At 39.5% G+C, this 21,493-nt stretch overlaps 1 protein-coding gene across 7 annotated transcripts in view; it reads left to right on the forward strand.

Moving 5' to 3' along the window:
* Window positions 1-21,493, forward strand: part of caskin1 (CASK interacting protein 1) — a 125,687-nt gene that overhangs the window by 52,001 nt on the left and 52,193 nt on the right. The gene's annotated exons all lie outside the window — the stretch shown is intronic.

Genomic DNA, 21,493 nt, shown 5'->3' on the forward strand with positions numbered 1-21,493 from the left:
GTCAATCATGCTATGTTTGTCATAATGGTGGAGCAGGTGTAGTTCAATTTCGAACACCAATACCATCTTTCATAAAGCACTGTTGTGATGTGGTACAGTGGAAGGTACAGTGGAATGTTTACTGTACAATGGTGTGATGGACTCACTGTTGAGCTGAAACTGTCGTCCAGTGAAGTGGAGTTGACCAACTTCTTCACCAGTACCAAGTAAACACACTGCTGGTTGCGCTCTCCCTGGTAGAGCCACACAGCCTGTTAGAACTGGATGCTCTGGCCCAAAACTGGCCTCACTATATGTTATATATCTTACTTTCTTTGCTGCTTCTATTGTTTTTAACAGTTGTCCAAATGGCCGCTTCCCCAAGCAGATCTTGTAACCTTTGTAGAGTCATGGCCCTCTGGTTGATTTGAAAACGCAGAACTGTGGCCTGGCATTCCAGGACCCTTAGCATTCCTCTTATGATTTCGCCCTTACCATGTATGGTACATGGGTCTTGTATGCCTTGTAACTTGAAGCTGTTTAAATGGTGCTCAGTTTTTAATCCTGAATTTAGTGGACCCCTAGACAGTGGCATGACCTCTTATACATTAAGGTATTTGAGTCACCCATCACAGCACGCAACACTCTGGATGGTATTCCTCTGGGGTCTTATAGGCTTATTACATATCTTTCCATAGGCTCAGTGTCACCTCCATCTGCCACAATTTGCTAGAACCAAGGACATAAGATCTCATCTTTTTGCTGGAATCCCTTAAGGGCCCTACTTTCAAGCCTACATATAATGCCAGTATGAAATTGTTGTCTCAGAAAACTGCCCTTCTGCTAGCAATAACTCTTAACAAAAAGAGATTGGGGGACTAAAAGCTCTGGCAATAAGTTTGTCTTGCTCGTATCCAAGGCTTGTGATGGAATCCAGGATTTATTCCCATTTTTGTCTGTATTCTCCAACTTATGAATCAGATGAATCAGCATATTGATTCAGTAAGGGTGAATATGCAGTGAGCAATACCTTAGGGCATTGTTCAGAGAGGAAGGCAGCCACCTGCTCCTTAGACCAGCTGTTCATCTGCCATAGAGAAAAGATGCATTTGGGTTGTAGAATATATTCTTTCTCAGGAAAACTTCCTAGTTTTTTTCGGACTTGGCTAGTAACCTGAAAATTTGCCCCAAAATCTAAAAGTGGCAAATAATTTGACTATTTTAGGCTAAAATATTTTGGTGGCATTTGTAATAAATGTAGCCAACTGATGTTGCCTTTTAATGACGTAAATCTTATTTCATTTTAACTTTTTCGGTTCTTTTTCTGTAATGTTCACCATGGCCAGACGGCATGGTGGTGTAGTGGTTGGTTAGTGGTAGCACCTCCAGAGTCCAGGCTCGATTCCCGTCTCTGTGTGCATGGAGTTTGCATGCTTTCCCCATGTTTGTTGGGTTTCTTCTCACAGTCCAAAGACATGCAGATTATGCTAATAGGCGTTCCCAAATTGCCCATAGTGTATGAGTGTGTATATGTGTGTGCGCCCTGTGATGGATTGGAACCCTGTCTAGGGTGTACCCGCCTCGTGCCCTAAGTCTCTTGAGACAGGTCGCTGCGACCCTGAATACAATATTAAGCGGTATACTGTAGACGATGAGTGGTCTATAGTGAGTGAGTTTACCATGGCAGAAAGTGAAGGTGCCACATCAGTGCATCTTTCAAGCAGAGAGCTTTGAACACCTGCTCAATTGCAATCATCATTCAGGATGAATATGCTGATAGGCTTATGTGGCATTTATTTTGGGAACAAAACAAAAAATAAAAAGAAGCTCATATGCAAAATTATTTTTTGAACAGTTGACTTTATTGTCACTGTCCTGTACAGTAGATGCTGTATACTGGTATGTTGGCTTTCTTGATCCTGAGTGTTCCCAGTTTGTAGAGTTCCCAGATTGCCCATAGTGTGTGAATGAGTGTGTGGTGTGTGCATATGTGCCTTGTGATGGATTGGCACCCTGTCCAGGGTATACCGCCCCTTGTGCCCTGGAACCGGTTCCAGGCTTCCCGCAATTCTGTACGGAATAAGCAGTATAGAAGATGAATGAATATATGAATGAATTCCACTCTCGGTTTTGTTACTGTTGTCACGGAAGACACCTGTGGAAGTGTCTGGCAAGTAATGCATGGGCAGACTGAGAGCTGCATGACTAAGCTAGACTAGCAAGACAGACTAAAGAGAGGCAGCGCATCAGCTTAACTCTGAGAGGAGGGAACATGCTGACCTGATTGTTGTTCCATTAGTTCATTTTTTCCCCTGTGCCCAGAAATGTAGTTCCGCTTCTTTGTCACATCAAAGTCATCAACGTTAACGCCCACATTTGTCGCGAATGAGGAGTGGGGCTTTGCATCATGGCTGTATTGAGTGTGAATAGATACTGAGCTCTCAGGGCGGCACGGTGGCGTAGTGGTTAGCATCATGGCCTCCAGGGTCGAGGGTTAGATTCCCGTCTGGGTGGATGGAGTTCTTATGTTCTCCTTGTGTTTGGTGAGTTTCAGTCTGATACCCAATACTTCTATCCTTATGAGCGCATCGCTACTAATCCATCACGCTGTGTTTGTCATATTGGTGGAGCACAAGTGACTTAACAAAACTTTTCTTTCCATGCTTACACTGTGTAGAAAATGGAAAGTGATCTGATTAGCTGTTGAACATGCTTTGAGTAACCTGATTACTGGGCCAAAATCCAGGTGGCGTTATTGGATTTCCTGAAATAGATAACAGTCTTAATCAGATGTGAGATGGAAGAGTAAGGGACTAAGAGCGTGCTGTTTACATGGACCCTTGATTAGGCAGCTAATAGGAAATATCGGAATATGTTATTGATTATTAGAATTATTAAGGTGCATGTAAACACACTCAGTGTAACACACATATTGACCAAATAAGGACCAAGGTCTTTATCCTAAACCACCTTTATGTGTTATACAGAAATAGACGTTCATGCTAATGAGTGATGTTTCTAAAGTCGCCTGTTCGGTAATGGATTAGATTTAGCTAATTGACAGAAGCTAATTTATTACATTTACTAATATTAAATTACTGATTTATAGTAATATCTCAAACTATGGCACAAGCCTAGGTAATTATGAAATGGAACTTCGACCTACATCAGCAAAAGTTAAATTAGCAGTGAGGTGTGAGGGAGTTAAATCCCTTTTCTGTGTCATTATTTAAGAGAGGAAACGCTATACTCCCAGTGCTGCTATCGACAAGGCCGCTTCAGTACAGAAAGGTCAATGAGACGCCAATCTCTCCAGACTCCAGAGGGAGGAAGGAGACAGCAGTGTAGCACAGCTCTTCCCTTATCCACAGCCACATCTCTGCATTTAAAGCCCATTTAAAATGTACAAACCCCTAAGAATACACCTAGCCATCAAAAGCCGCCGTCTGTTTTTCTTCTTTTTTATAGATTGGAACAAAATAAAATCATCTACGTTCATTTATTTTGATGGCTAGTCCATCGTCTAGCTAATTACTTTGCTAATTAATACCAAGCAAGCTAGATGATTAGTAAGGCTTTATAAGCGCAGTAAACATGATTACAGAGCCACTCCAGGAAGAGCTCGCAGATTTGTTACCAGATAGTGTTTTAATGCAATATTGTGAACTATGGGAACATATTATGCATGAATATGAGTACAGATAACCAGAGTGCATCAACACACACACACGCACACACACACACATCTAGACTGTTCAAAACAATGTAACATGACCTCTAACAAAGGCCAAAACATGGTGAATGGGAAAGAGATACAGAAAGAGAGAGACTTTGTCCATACTAACCTTGTCTTTATGGACCTCAGTCTTTGTGCAGGGGGACATTGTTATGCTGGATGCTACCTACATTGTAATGTACAGTATACAAAGAGGTGGTATGGTGGTGTAGTGGTTAGCATGGTCGCCTTGCACCTCCAGGTTCGATTCCCGGCCAGGCTCGGTTCCCGTCTATGTGTGTCTGGAGTTTGCATGTTCTCTCCCTGTGCTTGGTGGGTTTCCTCCTACAGTCCAAAGACATGCAGATTAGGCTAATTGGCATTCCCAAATTGCCTGTAGTGTGTGTATGTGCCCTGCGATGGATTGGCACATTGTCCAGGGTGTACCATGCCTCGTGCCCTAAGTCTCCTGGGATAGGCTCCAGGTCCCTTGCGACCCTAAAACTAGGATAAAGCGGTATAGACGATGAGTGAATGAGTATACAAAGACGTCCAGTGGTATAATAAAATATTTCCAACACAATAATCATATTTTTCATATAAAACAATCCAAATATTTAGAAAAAAAAACATGTAAATCGAATAAAAATATAAAATAAATGGACATATGCGCAGCTCTGTTTGGTTGCTCGTATGCTGAAAATGCTTCATATACCAAGGCAAATTTCTTGAAAAAATTTAGTTATTACGGTAAATGTTCTTTGAGGTTCTTGTATGCTGTACTTGTACGTTTTTGTGACCAACAGATATTCAAAAGGATACACGTAGTCTTTTATTCAACATCGTAATAGGTGCTTTTACAGTAATTCATAGAATATGGTGTGTAGCGTACCTAAAGCAATTATTGTCGTTTGGGACATGTCCATGGATAAAACACGATCCTTCTGAGCAGGAATTTTTGGTTGTCAAAACATTGTGGTGACCAGTGTTGGGTGTAAAAAAGTCACGCGTTAGAATACTTGGATTACGTTTTTGATGTAACGAGTAATCTAACACTTTAGGTCCGCTATTTGAGTACTCAGTTATTTATATCTTCTGTAATCTGTTATTCAGACAATTTATGTAATCTGTGAGCCAAACAGCAGGCATTCCGTTAGTGTGTGTGTATGTGTGTGTGTGTGTGAAAGTCCTACGAGCCCCGCCCCAAATAGCCTTTGCGGGAAGCTGTGAAGTTGTGTTCGTCCCGATCTCTGATCAGAATTCTAACCCCTGTTAGAAACCTAAAGGATGTGGTGTGAATAGATCTTAATCAACATAAGCGCTCCAAATATAGGGTCAAATTATGTTGTTTTGAGGTTGTATCTGCGACGTCGTGTTTGGGACGTTCATTCAACGTTATCTCCAAGTAATTTTATCAAAGTCAGTCCAACTCTTAAAAACAGCGGCCCAACCCAACCGCCCATCACCGTCATTACATCTCTATTACAACATTAGAGCTCCTGCTGGGTTGTGATCACACACTAACTGTTTATTCCAAATCAGGTCCCATTCCCATATTATCACATTATCACATCTTTATCCACACTCCAAACTCAAGACTTTACACAGATCACTAGGTGAATGTGTCTGTTTGAGTTTCTGGTTTTCCATTCAGGTTTCTGTATCCAGAATTCGAAGAAGATACACGCTGGATAGAAAACACACGCTCTATGACATAACATGTTTCTCTCAGCCAAGACGTGAGGACATTCGTTCAGAATGTCCCCCTCTTCATCTGAGTCAGGTTTTCCTTCTTGTATATTCTCCTCGTCTCTTCCTGTTTTTACAAACTGAATGCCAAAGTCTGCGATATCTGTGATATTTCGCGTGAGATTTTTTTTCCACTTTACGATGGATAATAGGAATGACTAGAAACATTTCTTTTTCAGTAATTTAACCTTTCTGTGTTGTTCACTGCTTAGCAATGTTGTGTCTCGTCGCTACAGAAACACAACCATAAGATTTAAAACTGTTAACTTGACTTCATCGTAGTAAAGGTATTAAAAATGAGTGGAGGAAATTCAGCATCACCAACTGACAGGACATACACTCCTGCACAAGACTTTCCAGATCCCAGGTTCAAACCCCACAACCACCAAGATGCCACTGTTGGGCCCTTGAGCAAGGCCCCTAACCCTCAACTGCTCAGATGTGTAATGAGATAAAAATGTAAGTCGCTCTGGATAGGAGCGTCTGCCAAAATGCCTAAATGTAAATGTAAATATATACCCTACAGTACCATACTGTATATTTATCCCAAGGTACACTTTATGTATCCCACTGTACACCATATGCACACTACAGTACCGTATATTAATTCCAATGTACACTGTATGTATCCTATGGTACACAATACAGTATGCACTTTACAGTATGTGTTCAAGGTACATATAATGTATCCTAAACTTTATGTATTCTAAGGAACCATATACTGTATGTATATCAAGTTAGCATATAAGTATCCCAAGGTACATTATTTGACCCATGGTGGACTGTATATATGTATACAAAGCCACCATATTTGTGTCCTAAGGTACATTTTATATACGGTGGAACCTTTGATTACGAACATAATCAAATGAATTTCGCAATAAGAAATAATGGAAACTCAAATTATTCGTTCCACAGCCCAAAAAAATAAATACATAAAAACAATGAATACAAAATAAAAAGTAAAAATAAAACAAATAAACCTGAACTTTACCTTAAAAAAAAGTAAAAAATAAATCCCGACAAATAAGTGTTTCCGTTTGTGCGCGCATGCACTGTCTATGTGTGTGTGTGTGTTTGTGCGCGCAGGCGCTCTGTGTGTGTGTGTGTGTGTTTGAAGCTAAAGTAAGAGGAGAGGAGGAATCAGACCCTCCCATCTCTCTCTACTCTTCTTACACAGTAACCCTTCCTCTCTTATTTAATTTTTACACACACACACACACTGACGGAAACACTGTTTTATCAGGAAAATTAACAAGGCATGACAGTTGTTTGAGCGCGCACTAACGAACTTGCTGCTGTAAAGTAAAAATAAAATAAAATTAACCTGCACTTTACCTTTGAAAAGAATTGTGACAGAGCAGTGTTTCCATTAAGAGTGTGTGTGTGTGTGTGAAGGCGAGAGGAGGATGTGTGTGTGTGTGTGAAGGGGCACGCGCACAGACACTGACTTAGTGCATGCTGATACTGAGAGAGAGAGAGAGAAAATGTATCTTTAACCTCTCTAATAAGACTTTCTTTTGCTTTACACGTCAGCACAGACGTGTGTTATAATAAACAGTACATGCGCGCTGTACGCACGCGCATACAAAGACAAAATAAAAGATGTTTTACACGGACAGACATGGTTACAGTGTTATAGTAAACAGTACACGCGAGACGATTACCCACAATTCCGTAGCGTAAGAGAGAGAATAACCATTGGCTCAGTTGTGATCATGTGACACTTAAAACACGTCAAAACAAGAAGCGCATGCGTGATAAATGATACTCGGTACTCGTAAACCAAGACTTGTTCGTTTTTCAAGTCAGAATTTATTTACAATTTTACTCCTTACTCGCAATTCATGGTTCCACTGTATATACAAGCTGTTAAAGCTTCTAATTGCCTGCATAATGATTACAGATGTATCTTTTTTTACTTAGAAAGACAGGTGCCATAATGCTTTGGATAAATTACCTTCATAGAATTGTTTATAATGCTAATTAACTGTGTCAAACTCGCATGCAGTAATCAATGCTTACATCTGTAGTACAACAACAACAGCAGTTTAAGCCAAATATTACGTGACCACAGGTCAGCCTAAAATGCTAACACTTTTGGGGTTGGTGTTGTACTTCATCTGTGTTACCGCTAAATCTCCAGTATTAAATCATTTCGACTAATAGCCTTTCAAAGGCTGTAAACTTGCATTACTTGGTACCCACATTCACCTTGATTCACCCACATTCATCCAACACAAAAAAAACACCAATTTAATTGATTGATTGATTTAAAATTGACAATAAGTACATTTTATTTCTCGTATTCAGAATGTTGCTCATGCACACACTTTTATTTAAAATAGCCTGAAAATCGTCTTTGTAATCAAAACCATCCAAGTGACTTTTTTTGAATTCGGGATCTGGTTTCATATGTTTAAAGAAGACATCAGCATCGCATATTATTTAATTTTTTTTTGTTGTTGTTGAAATTATCATGGTATAATTAATTTACTGATAAAGGTCATAGATAAATATCGCTATGATGTGTTCTGGTTTACATATTAATATGAGGATACCACACACCTACACACACATACTGGCAGCTACATTATGTTGGGCTAAACACCCATGCATAAGTGTGTGTGTGTGTGTGTGTGTGTGTGTGTGTGAGGCAGAGAAAGAGAAGGAATGTCTGAGATGACAGTTGAGACTCTGTACTTCAGCTGTTAACGCTGACACACTCTGGTCAGAATCATATTGAATGTGCCACACTGCTATAAAGCAGCTGTCAATCACACAGGCAGCTTGTCTTCTTCAGCAACAGCGCACACACACATATTAGCTACTGTCAGGTTCTCAAATTTTGGAACAAATATAAGTTTTTTTTGTTTTCTTTTTGCCATTTGGCCTCTGTACACCACCACATTGGATTTGAAATGAAACATTTAAGATGTGAGTGAAGTCAAGACATGCTGCTTTAATTCAAGGGGACAAAAGTGTAGCATTAACCAATCAGGGATTACAGCAATTTTTATACGCACACTTTATTTTTGTTAGACATAAAACCGTTGACAGGCAGTTGCATGGTCAGGTGTGGCCTGTTACCCCCTATACTCCATGATTAATCAAGTTACATTTGCATTTGATAGCTGTTCACTTAAGATCTTAAGATCTTAACAGGCCAGGGGTAGTTCAGTGGTTAAGACTACGGTTCGAAAGGTCCCAGGTTCAAACCCCACCCCACAGGTTGCCACTGTTGGGCCCTTGAGCACGGCCCTTAACCCTTAGATGTGTAATGAGATAAAATTTTTTTAAAAAGTTGCTCTGGATAAGAGCGTCTTCTAAATGTAAATGTTAACATGAGGTCCAAAGAGTGAATGGTGAAGGTGGCCATCAAGTGAAGATGCATCATAAAGTCAATGTGAGCATCATTAGGCCTACAAAAAAATATTACAATCAGAGAGATTGGAACGTTCTTAAACATTCAATAATGAGGCATGGTTATTGAAATACTTAAGGAATTAACTGTCAGGCTCAGCAACAGCCAGGCCTGAAGAGCCACAGAAGACAACTGTGGATGACTGCAGAATTTTGTCCATGGAGAAGGAGAAGCATTTCCCAACACCTAAGTCAAGCACGAGGAGACAGGCGTGTCGTTGTCAAAGTCTACAGTCAGCTTCATGAAGTAAATACAGTAACACGGAAGAACAGAAAGGCATATTAAATCATGCACACATTAGACTTTGGTAGAAAAATTTGCTTTGGACGGATTAAATCAAAATATACTTGTACCAGAATGATGGGAAGAAAAAGAGTATGGAGAAAGAACGAAGCATCTCATGATACCACATCATCTGTAGAACATGGTGAATGCATTCCGAGTTATGTAAGTAAAGTACAGTTAATTCATAATACTGTAAATATACATTGATCAGCCATGTTCTGTCAGTCTGACATTACAATGCGTTCCTACAATACATTATTAGTATAGTGTGGGTTCCTCTTGTGCCACCTGGGAACCTCTGGTCCTTTGGCTCATGACTCCAAAAGGCTTTTGGGAATCTATGCTCTGGTGTCTGGTACCAAGACGTTAGATGCTGTGGGTTGTGAGGAAGAAAGGACTTGATTGAAGGATCCATTGCCAAAGAAGGATCCATTGCCATTTTTTCCCCCCTGCTAACCTTTACTAGATATTTTAAACTTTGATATGACAACAATCAGATGTGTTATGTCACTGAGTAATTAGGTTCAACGTTGCTGTGTTGGACTTTGCTGAAAGGCTCGATTTAATGAGCTCTTTGACTAGCCAGTTAACTTTGAGCACCCTTTTAATGAGCCAATTACATTATTTGAAATCACAGGCCAGATGATGGCACTTTGGATTCCTCGTCAGTCATCCCGCGTAAAAAGAGCTTTAAACACTGGCCCAAATTACTACGAGTCTACAGGAAACATCAGTTTCCAAGGAGTATAAGCTGGGCTAGTCGGGGCCTTATTAATGCACACGTTGTCTTTCTTCGTACTGTACAAACCGATGACTAATATAGTTGTTAAACAGATAGGTGTAAAAATAAAAAGCGAAAGGTTGAAATGACAGCTCATTCCAGCATGTTTTTAACACTGTAGGAAATAACATGATCATTTGTCAAAGTTATACAAAAATAGGACCAGAAGACAGCTGGTACATATTTATTAACGCTGCGTACAGTATGTAGGCAACCTCATTTCAATTAAAACACAAGGGAAGTGACATTATTTGGACATGTCTCTGATGACACTTTTGTGCGTGTGGCGTGTGCGTATACAGCTGATTATGAGCATATGCCTAGTCGCAAGTGCCTCTGATACATTTAAGCGTGTTATTTTTAACATTTCCACCGGATTAACCTACACACTGATCTGTCTTTGCCTCCACAGCTATCCCACACACTTGCTGTCGTTCTGCATGTATGTGTGCTGGGTTGGGTTTGGCAGGCAACAGTGCTCGTGTGTATATGTGTGTGTGTGTGTGTGTGTGTTTGCGTACCCTAATGTGTAGGAAGAGGTGAAAGCTTGTTGCCTAGCAACTTCAGTAAAAGTTCTCACACTTGTTCACACACTTTGCTCTCAGAATGGTGTACGGGTTCCTAACAAGCAGCTTCACCTGGACAGTGTGCGGTTATCCAGGTTTTATATTGATACACCACTAACGTTTAATCTGGCCGAGAAAGTTTGTTCGAGACAATGAAAGTGATTATAAGAACCTGCATGTTTTTCTTTCTTCATATTTTTCTCTTTTCAAAGTGGTCCGCCCCCACACAATTAATGTTTAGTCAAGCCTTAAATGGAGAGGAATAAACAGCACAGAGTGTCTTCCAGTAACGTCTGACAAGAAGTAAGGCATTAATAAAGGAACCTGGGACAAAGCCTGAATGCTGAACAATTCAAACGAATAAACATCTGTACACATGTGGAATGTCCTCTGTAATTCAGCCCACCGGACTTTCAAAATGGTTTTAATCCAGAGATGGAGATGGTCATTGCAAAGCACTGATAGTATTAATATGAATTCCCCCCCTTTCCTGCTATAACAGCCTACACTCTTCTGGGAAGTCTTTCCACTAGGTTATTGAATGTTGCTGTGGGGATTTGTGCTCATACAGCCACAACAACATTAGTGCGATCCGGCGCTGGTGTTAGCTTAGGTCCATGGCTTCTTGCAGGGGTATTGAACAAGTTTGGACGTCTCAGTTCTAATGAATGGAAATAGTAATGCTACAGCACAGACTTTCTAGGCAGTCATGTGCCTCCAACTTTCTAGCAAGACTTGAACTATATTGACCAGACATAACATTATTAGCACTGACAGGTGAAGTGAATAACATTCTTCACCCAGTAAATATCAGCAAACTGGTGACAGGCTCATCCGTGCCTACAGGGACCACAGGTCAGTCTGTCTGCTCTGATCCCACAGAAAAGCCAATGCAGCACCAGTTGCCAAAAAAGAAAGAATCAATGCTGATAATGAGCCAGCCCAAAGCCCCTACCTGGCCTCCAAATTTCCCAAATCTTAATCCAATTTAGTACCCATGGGATGCGCCAGACAAACAAGTCCAATCCGTGCAAGACCCACTTTGCAACCGGCAGTACCCAAAGGATCCGCTGTCAACATCCTGGTGCCAGACACCACAGCATGCCCCCAGAGGTCCTGTGGAGCTACACCCCAGGGGGCCTGAATTACCCTGGTGGCACAAGGGAACATTAAACCGAGTTAATGGTATTAATGTCATGGCTGATCAGTGTATATGTCGGTCCTGTTCAGACATCCACCCACTTTCAGCCAAACATAAACCAACATTAAATTAATTTCATTAAAAGAGCAGAGAAAAGAGCTGATTAGAGGCTTTCATTGTCCACACACAAAAGAATCACTCACTCATCAGCGTCTATACCACTTTATCCTGTATTCAGAGTCGCAGGGACCTAGAGCCTATCCCAAGAGACTGTGTGTGTGCCAATCCATCACAGGGCACACACACAGTCACACACTGCGGGCAATTTGGGAACTCCAGTTTGGACTGTGGGATGAAACCGGAAACCCCGGAGGAAACCCGTCAAGCACGGGGAGAACATGCAAAGTCCATGCACACAGAGAATCAAACCCGGACCCTGAAGGTGCAAGGCGACAGTGCTAACCACTACATTACCGTGCCACCCCACAAAAGAACCACGATTCATAATTTTATGTATTTTTTCCCCCTCATCTTTATTAAACATACAGTTTGCATAGCCAGAAACCTGATTTGTTTTTTGTTTTTTTTTCTACACAACACATGATTTTAGTTATATCTTCAATGCTGCTATGTTTCTTGAGTCCATCTAGGGTTAGGGTTGGGAAGAGCTTTTGTACATCCTTTTCTAGGTCATGTTTGCTAGTTAACCTCCCACACCATTCTCATTGTTCTGAATAAATATTTACACGTGTTTAACTTCATGATTATACCCCATGCCAGCAGGCCATGGTTTAAAGCAGCCTGAGAGTAATTAAAAATATAGCAGCAATCTTGGAAAAGAAAGGTAATCCATTTCTGGGGATGACTGTGACAGTTTAGGCTAATTACAGTTCCCCGATCATACCTCTAATCAACAATATGAAAAATGAAGGATGTGTAATTATGTGGTTTGATTGCCACGGTGAGTGATATTGTGGAGACTGCAGGTCGTTCAGACTTAAAGCTCAGGAGTGATTGGAACATGTTCCGCTTGCAGGAAATCAGCGTATCGGAATTTCCAGACAGAAAGGGGGAAAAGGGAAGTGAAAATGAAGCAAAGAAGAGTGTACGGACAACAAATGATGGCAGGCATAAGAGGGCAGAGGAGATAAAGAGAGCGAGGAGAAGGAAAGGCAGAATTGACTAGATGTTACAGAGAGAGAAATCGAAAGGAAATAGAGGAGAGAAACAAATTGTTGAGGGGATGGGAAAATCATTTCAAAAATAGATCTGAGAGAGGCATGGGAAAAGGAGGAATGGAGATAGACGGGTAGCAGTGGAGGGGAGAGAGGGGAAAATGGAAATGCCTGCCAATGTTAAGACGCATAGGAAGTATGCATTATAGCATTTTAACAAGTAGTGGTATAACAGAACATTGTTTGCCCTATGGGCACAGTGGGGTAGCGGTTAGCTTTGTGGCACCATGCAGAGGGCTTGGGTTCGATTTCCACCTCGGGTTTGTCTGTGGAGTGTGCATATCCTCCCTGTGCTTGGTAGGCTTCAGAAGACATCCCTAGTATCCTAATTGGTGTTTCCGAATTGCCGGTAGTGTGTAAATGAGTGTGTGCTTGTGGCCTGTGATGGATTGGCACCCTGTGCAGGGTGTACCCCGCCTTGAACCCTGCCTTTAGTTCTTTGGGATAAGCTTCAGGCTTCCCATGCCCCTGAACAGAATAGAGCCAGATAGAGAACGAGTGAGAGAGAGAGAAAAAGGGCTTGGATTAATATCAGGAGCTCAAATCCTAAAACAAGGCAAATGTTGTCTTTTTCCATCTCAAAAAATGACATATGACTATGGAAGGAGCAGGTCTCCAATATGAACAATAGTAGACTTATCTTTTGGCTGTTTGCAGTGCCCTTGCTTTTTGTAGGCAGAAAAGGTGAAGGTTCCATTACTGCGAATTGTAATCAATTCTGACAAATATATAGTTAGGATTAATTAACATGCACTGCCTAGCCAAAAAAATCATACACTCTTGATATTTCTTTTGGACGCCTTTAACTGTGATTACAGCTCACAATGCGGTGGGCCGTGCCATCAGGGAAGAAAAACTCCATAGACGTGATAATCTGGTCATTCAGTACATTCAGGTCGTCAGCTGACTTTATTTTATTGCGACTAAACTTTGCTGAGTCTCAACCTGACCAACCGAAGGAACCCAAGTTCATAACACTGACCCCAGAGACTTGTAAGGTGGCAACTATAAATGATTGGTGCATCACTTCATGCGCTTTCCTTTTTACCCTGACACGCCCATCACGCCGCAATAGGCTCAGTATGATCTCATTAGATCACATGACCTGCCCTAAAATCCAACCTTTACTGTATGCTCCCTAGCCAACTCAAGCCTCCTTTCTGATTAGTCTCACTAACTAGTTGCCAAACAGCTGTTTAGTTCCAATAGTTTCTTTCCTCAGGCAGTGTATATTTATTAGGAATGCCACTGAAAACTTTATTTAGCCAAAAATGGTGAAAAACAGCAAAAGTGGCCAATCTACATGCAGTTACAAATACAGTAATGATAATTAGACAGTGGCTGCTTGTTTCCCATGTGAAAGCGCCTCCTGTTTAATCTCTGAGACGAAGGACATAAGACACATCACTTGTAACAGGATCACATAAAAAAAAATATTATGTGTATTACTCGTTGCTGTGTTTTCACTACTAAACCCATTGTCCATCACCGTCCCCTCAGCAGGACTCCGCTGTATTCCTTTGGGGTTGAGAGGTCTGGAGATATATTTGGAGATGTTGTTCTAACTGTTCGGTGTTCCACTCCTTTTATGAAGATACACCGAATGAGAAATAACACACACACAGAGGGAGAGAGAGAGACAGAGAGAGAGAGAGAAATGAACTCATTTTTTTGCCTGATCTAATCTCAAGTAAGCTATAGACGTCACAGGCATGAGTGTGTGTGCGTGTGTATGTGTGTGTGTGTGTGTGTGTTGGTTGTGATGCACTCTGGGAAGTGATCCTGGACTCTTTAAACAGCCAAGTGTTAATAGTTTTGCTTGCCGTGATCCAGACACTGTTCATTAACCACCTGCAGGTTACACACACATGTGCACCCCCAGACACACTCCATGCATAAAGGTTAACAGATTCAGATGTGTGCATTTTCTGCAGTCTGGATAGAGACAGGCAGACAGATAGGGCTAGTGCGAAAGCTACAGATGTAGCTGTCACATGCAGCCTTTGACGTCATTCTGCGACGTTAAGACTGATGCGTACGTCTCTGTATGCACGTCAGGACGTCTTGTGCAAATGTTCGCTCAGGGTAAAGTGTGCATGTCCTCTAGGAAGCGCTTTCACATGCGCCACACCGCCAGATTTTACTGATATACATGGTGAAGAAAAGCCACTGAAATAAAGGAGAACACAATGTTTCGTAAAGTGCAGAAGAAGAAAAAAAAAGAAAGTTCACACGATTCATTCAAAACCAAGCAAATTCTCAGTCAAAGCGTTTCTGGAGTGTTTTATTCGTCTCTATTCAGCCGTACAAGTGGCTTTTGTATCTAAGCACTTCAGTATAACTATCGTTTAAATCCACAATTCTGTTAATCCCTGAATTACCATGCTTTAGATATCACTTAATGTCACTTTAAACTTATTGTTTATCATTTTATTATGTACACTTCAGATGTACAGTACTTTGGTCAGTATTAAGCCCACTTCATGCTGTTTGGGTCATTCATTCAACACTATCCTAAAGTCAGACCCGGTATACTGTACATATAATTAGTTAATACTAGATACTTCAAGTCTTTCTTTGCTTTCATTTTGATGATTTGTTTTCATTTTGATGAAGTCAGCACTCTTCCACATGGTTGTGGTGTGAACTAGACCAAGCGATAAACTTTTATACTATTTATACTGTATGAATAGTATATTAGTATACATTAAAATCTTTTTGAGCTACACACGGCGGTCCCAGTGATTCAGACCTCCTCTGCCCTTTCGGACCTGTCCGATTCATCCTTGTCCGCCTCTTCTAGTTACATCGAGGCCCCATCTGGTCTGCTTGGAACGTTTTTAACTTTACCATGCAGATGGTCTTGGACTAGGCGGACGCAGACAGCTGTACTCTGATGGCTTGTGACTGCAGTCACTCAATAGTTCAGCCCTGAAATTCCTACAGACAGTTTTGTATCTAAGCCTCCAATAATGAAAGTGGACTCCATATAACTTAAACACCTCTCCTGTTATATTGGACTTCCAGCCTACTAACACACAGTATGACTGCAGATCAGTCCCTGCTATCCGTTATCACCCAAATGAGGATGGGTTCACTGTTGAGTCTGGTTCCTCTAAAGGTTTCTTCCTATTGCCATTTCAGGGAGTTTTTCTTTGCCAGCGTTGCCCTCGGCTTGCTCATCAGGGACAATCGGTTTATTTTGATTTATATGTATATTCTCACACATTTTATATTCATTTCTAGAAATTATTTTTATTCTGTGAAGCTGCTTTTCGAGAATTACCATCATTAAAAAGGCTATATAAACAAAATTGAGTAAGATTTTGATTTGATTTTAATGAGCTGTAAGCCATAATCATCAACATTAAAATGAAGGCTTGAAATATTTCACTTTATGTGTACTAAAGGTAGAATATATGAGTTACATTTATAATTTTTTGAGGGAAAAAATTACTTTTCTTTTGTATTTTATTTTTCTTAAGATGCATTATGTATACAATTAAGTTTAAAAGTTATTACCACCCCTTTTAATTCTATGTTTATTTAATGTAAAAACATAATAAAAATAATCTGATCATAGTGGGTCTTAGTATTAGGCAAATACAACCTCGAATAACAATATATAATATAACTTTTTAACCATGCAATTAATCAATTAACAAATATAAAGCCAAAAGGAAAGAAAAAAACATGTGGGCAATACTAAGAATCAACCTAATCAACCTTTGATTAATTGATCATCAGCAGGTTCGCAGACCATTAAATTTTTGTCAGTTTGCCGGTCTGAAGCATTCAGGTGAGCATGAGGAGCTACATCTCAGACCCTTGTTAAATGTTAAAGTCCATGGCAGCACAATTAGAAGAAGACTGAACATGAAGAAGAAGCCAGAGAAGCCTCTTTAGTCTAAAAATATCACAAAAGCATGACTGAGTTTTGTAAAACATCTGAAACAAAATGATGTGCTAATACGGTAAGAAAATATTTTATCTGCTTTTATGTATTTTGTAATGTGCTTTTGTTATGTGCGTTGTAACATTATAGCACCTACGTAGGTCGTACACATACAGCAGGACATTTTTGTCCAGTGACAACAGTGACAATTTTGATCACTGTTAATTAGTATAGATATTAAAACAAAATCCAGTTTCAAACACAAAATTCAGGACACTTTACTCCAAACAAAAAATCTTCATTTTAATGTTAGATATACAGTACATGTACAGTATAATGTACTACTTAGTCAAAAGTATGTCTAAACACACATGACTGTAACACCAAAATGTGGGCCTTCCACAAACTAAAACGAGTACACTGTTACCGTATATATAAAAAAAAGTCTTTGTATGTTGCACTGTTATTATTTTCCTTTACAGGAAAAAAGAGGCACAAACCTGTCCTAGCATGGCACTGCCACTGTGCATTAAAACAAACTCCATAAACACATGGTGTGCCAAAATTGGACTGGAAACTTAAGTGACGTGCATAGAGCCTTTACTTTTGGCCAACTGAACACCTTTGGGATAAATTAGAGTGTGGACTGCAACCCAGGCCTCCTCGCCCAACCTCAGTGCCTGATCTCGCTAATGCCCTTGTGTCTTTATTGGAAAACCTTCCCAGAAGTATGGAGCTTATTATAACAGCAAAGGGGGAATAAATCTGAAATGGGATTTTCAGTAAGCACATATAGGTGTAATGGTCAGGTGTCCAATACCGTCTAACCCTATAGTGTGCTTTTGGCTTCTGTATGCTTTAACATGGGTTCCTGCACTGGGTCGAGCGATTTGCACTTGAGTAAATACTAAATGCTGGCTAGAGTTGATGTGGGTTTAAAAGTTTATCGTGTGTACATTTTAGCAAATCGAAGCAGCTAAGAACAAGCAAATCTTCTTTAAATATCTAATATATCTAATATCTTATATTTAATGTTTGCAAAATTACAATTACTGTAGGTGCGTCTTAGCTCCTGAAATACATTACTGTAATATCAGTGTTTCCTACAGGTCTAAAATATACTTGTGGTGGTAGCCAGGGGAACAGTCCGACATTACTGTACCTGCAGCACAAAAGTCGTCTTCTACATACAATAAACAACAAATACATATGACCTTTAACACAATTTTTTTTTATTTGTTTGTTATGTCTATAAATTTTACATTAACAAACCCTTCCCTTTATCTACACATAAGTAAACAGGTAAGAAAAATACTAAACACTCTTTCGTGTGGAAAGGTTTTTGGCACTGTTTGTCAAAGCATGTAGACCTTATACTGTAAACCAGAGCATTTTAGCCATTTTAACATTATTATGTTTAAATAAATTAATAAATAAATAAATAAATAAATCAGGATTGTGCAATATAGAGTTATCCTTAGGCATGTAATTTTTTGACGCCACTTGGCAGTATGATGAATTGAATTTTATTTCATTTTAACGCATTAAGGACAGATTCATAAGAATTGTTTTAGGCTATTTTCGTGACCAAATAATAGTAATAATAATAATAATAATAATAATAATAATATGCACATTTTGTGAATTTTGCATTTTCATGACGTCGTACCAATATTGAGTAGCTGTAAAATTTAGAAGTTTAAAAAATGATGATATCTTTGTTTAGCAAAAAACACAAATGCACAAACTGGCTTTTTTAGAAGCTTAACTAAAACTTCCTTATAAGCAGTTTTTTTAAACTTAATTGTTTATTATATTTAAAGTATATTTGGGTTAGTGTTATGGTTCTGGCCGGACTTTCATTTTTGGTATTGGATGCCTCTCTGTTCATACCATTAGCATTGAGTTTGACGTGTTTAGATATATATTTGTTTTTATTGTAGTGATTTTTAAAAATAAAAAAACTGGTTGTAGATAGATATCAGTGACGTCCCTTTACATCTTCCTAGTCCTGCTGTATTTTGCTCCTAAGTGGTATATTGAATCCCATTGTGGAGAAATCTTAGCACCTTCCAAAGATGTAGCATGAGCAATAATTGTGAATGATCCTCTCTCGTAGAAAGTCTGAAATTTGTCAGTTGAACGCATTTTGAGTGCATCTGATCAGACCTTTCTAAGTTTCGTTACTACTCTGGTATTTGTAAAGTGGTAGATTTTCTCCTTGCTGTATCTCTCTTTGAATCCAAAACATAGAAAACGGTATTTTAGACTGTGTGCCACATTTTTACTTTTACCGCATGTACTTCATATTATTGTTTTTGTGACGATTCTGTTGCTGACTGTCACTTCTATCATTCTTGTGTTGCCCAATTGCATTGAGGCACCCAAAAACTAGGTTACACCAATTTCGTGCAGAAGAAAAGTTGAGCCTGAGAAAGAGATCCTGAGTATAATTATCCCAAGGCGAGAAAGTGGAGAATAAACCTCCTGCCATCTTACAACACTCACGGGATTCAGATCACACATTATGCTCAAGGCTTTCTGAAACGAGCGAGAAAAGAAAAAAAAAAACAACAATGGTGTGCTGACATCTGGCCAATTAACCAAAGTGCTTCATGTGATGTTGTTGAGATGTAAATCGAAGTGGGGGTGTTCTTTCTGGTTATGTACTGTATGGGGTAGAGTATACCTTTATTTTTGCCTCATTACCATCGTGTTTGGATCTGCATGATTGACATACTGAAGCAGATTGGGAGTCTTGATCAGAGAGCTGTCAATCAAGCATGCTCATCAGAATATTAAGACACGACAGGAAGTTCAGGAAGCTCATATGCTAGCAATCATATTTGTAACAGGCAGGTTATCATCTCTTATATAACCTAGTGTTTAAGTGGATACAGTATGTGTGTGTGTGTGTGTGTGTGTGTGTGTGTTGCTCATATCCAGCAGTCATTTCTTAACAGGGAAGTTATCATTTCTTATGCAATCTAGAGTATGAGTGTGTGTGTGTGTGTGTGTGTGTGTGTGTGTGTGTGTGTGTGTGTGTGTGTGTGTGTGCGTGCGTGCGTGTGTGTGGGGGGGTGCGTATGTGGCATTCTCAGCAAAGTATCATCTTCCTCTTCCGCTGGCATGATGTTACAGCTCATTGCACTCAACAATCAGATAAAGATGACGATGTAAGATCATAGACTGTGTAATAAGAACTGGACAAACCCTGCGTGACGTCAGACATAGATTTTCTGAAAAGTGGTTTTGAACCTCAGTGGGAGCTCAGGTTGACGTCTTGGCAGGAGCTGACTCCACCTAAATTCTGGTTAATCCATCGAGTAACAGATGGGCAGTTTGAATGGAACGCGACTTTTGTTTGAAACCTTTCTATCTAACTCAGTTACCACCCACAAGTTAGCGAGCTTAACTTTAGTTTAGCTCAAATGCTAAAGTAGCTAGTTTATATGCTAATACTGTACATTTGATTGAACTTCATGATTCATACCCTACACGCCGTCTCATGTCTACTCTTACATTTCTTGTGGTGAATTAAGATAGCGCTAGCTGGCTAGCTTAAGAGATGCTTAGCAGACACTCAAATCAGTCACACCCCTAAATATCTATAATTTTATGGATTAATGTAATTTTACCTAATGAGTTACATAAAAATATACTCTTTGTACACTTGTCATGAATGAAAAAACTAGCTATGAAGACCAAAACTGTGTATTGTACCAGGCTGTGAACATGTTTATTTCTTTTGTAAAGTTAGGCATTTTAACATGGAGGTCTGCAGAGATTGACTCTCTGTTGAAGAAGCTCCTAGTGGTCAATCGAGGAACTGCAGGTTTTTTGCACTTCTGCATTGGTTTAATTTTTCAGAACCGAAGGTGACCTTAGTGTAAGATAGATAGATGGATGAATAGATAACAGAGCTGTTCAGTTTATTAGAGTAGGCAATCATCTTTTTCATTTAATATTTTGTGAATGTGTTTAAATGTTCAATGCTCTAAAAATTATGCATTCCTCAAAAATAGAGCCCATCTATTATCTGCAAATACGAGAGTATCGCTTCTTTTCCTACTTTTGAGTTTATGCTAATTGGTTCAACTGTCATACTGCCACCTACTGGAGTAGAGTGCTATAAGTAAGGTCAAAAGGATTAGTGCTATGTACATTAGATACTTTTTGTAGTTTTTAATAAGAACTACAGCTGAGAGACATCAGACAAATATGAAAAAAAGTAGTGTTGCTGAAATTTAATCTAAATTGCCATAAGCAATCAAACCAATAGTCTACCTCTGATTTGCAGTTTTAATAGACAGATTGGACAGCTGTTATAGAAAATAACTCTTTATAAAAAAATAATCTTCTGACCAATCAGAGTTGAGAATTCTTGCTAACATTTCAGTATCGACAGCTTTTAAACAGTTCGCAGTTGCATGTCTATTTTATTCTGCAATATCCAGATTTTGTGATATTGGTTTGCATTATTATTATTATTATCATTATTATTATTATTATCATTATTATTATTATTATTATTATTATAATAATTATTATTATTAAATTACCCTAACCCTTCTGACAATACAGGTCAGCGGTGTTTCCTCTCCCACATCCTCATGCTGTGACCAACAGATAGTCCCCTCTCTGTTTGGTTCTGGTGTCCGTGTATTTTCGGCCCTGAGGGATGGGAGGCAGTGCTTCCTCTTCCTTCCTGCCTTTGCCTTTA

The sequence above is a fragment of the Clarias gariepinus genome, chromosome 16 (genome assembly GCF_024256425.1).
Source record: "Clarias gariepinus isolate MV-2021 ecotype Netherlands chromosome 16, CGAR_prim_01v2, whole genome shotgun sequence".
Taxonomy (NCBI): domain Eukaryota; kingdom Metazoa; phylum Chordata; class Actinopteri; order Siluriformes; family Clariidae; genus Clarias; species Clarias gariepinus.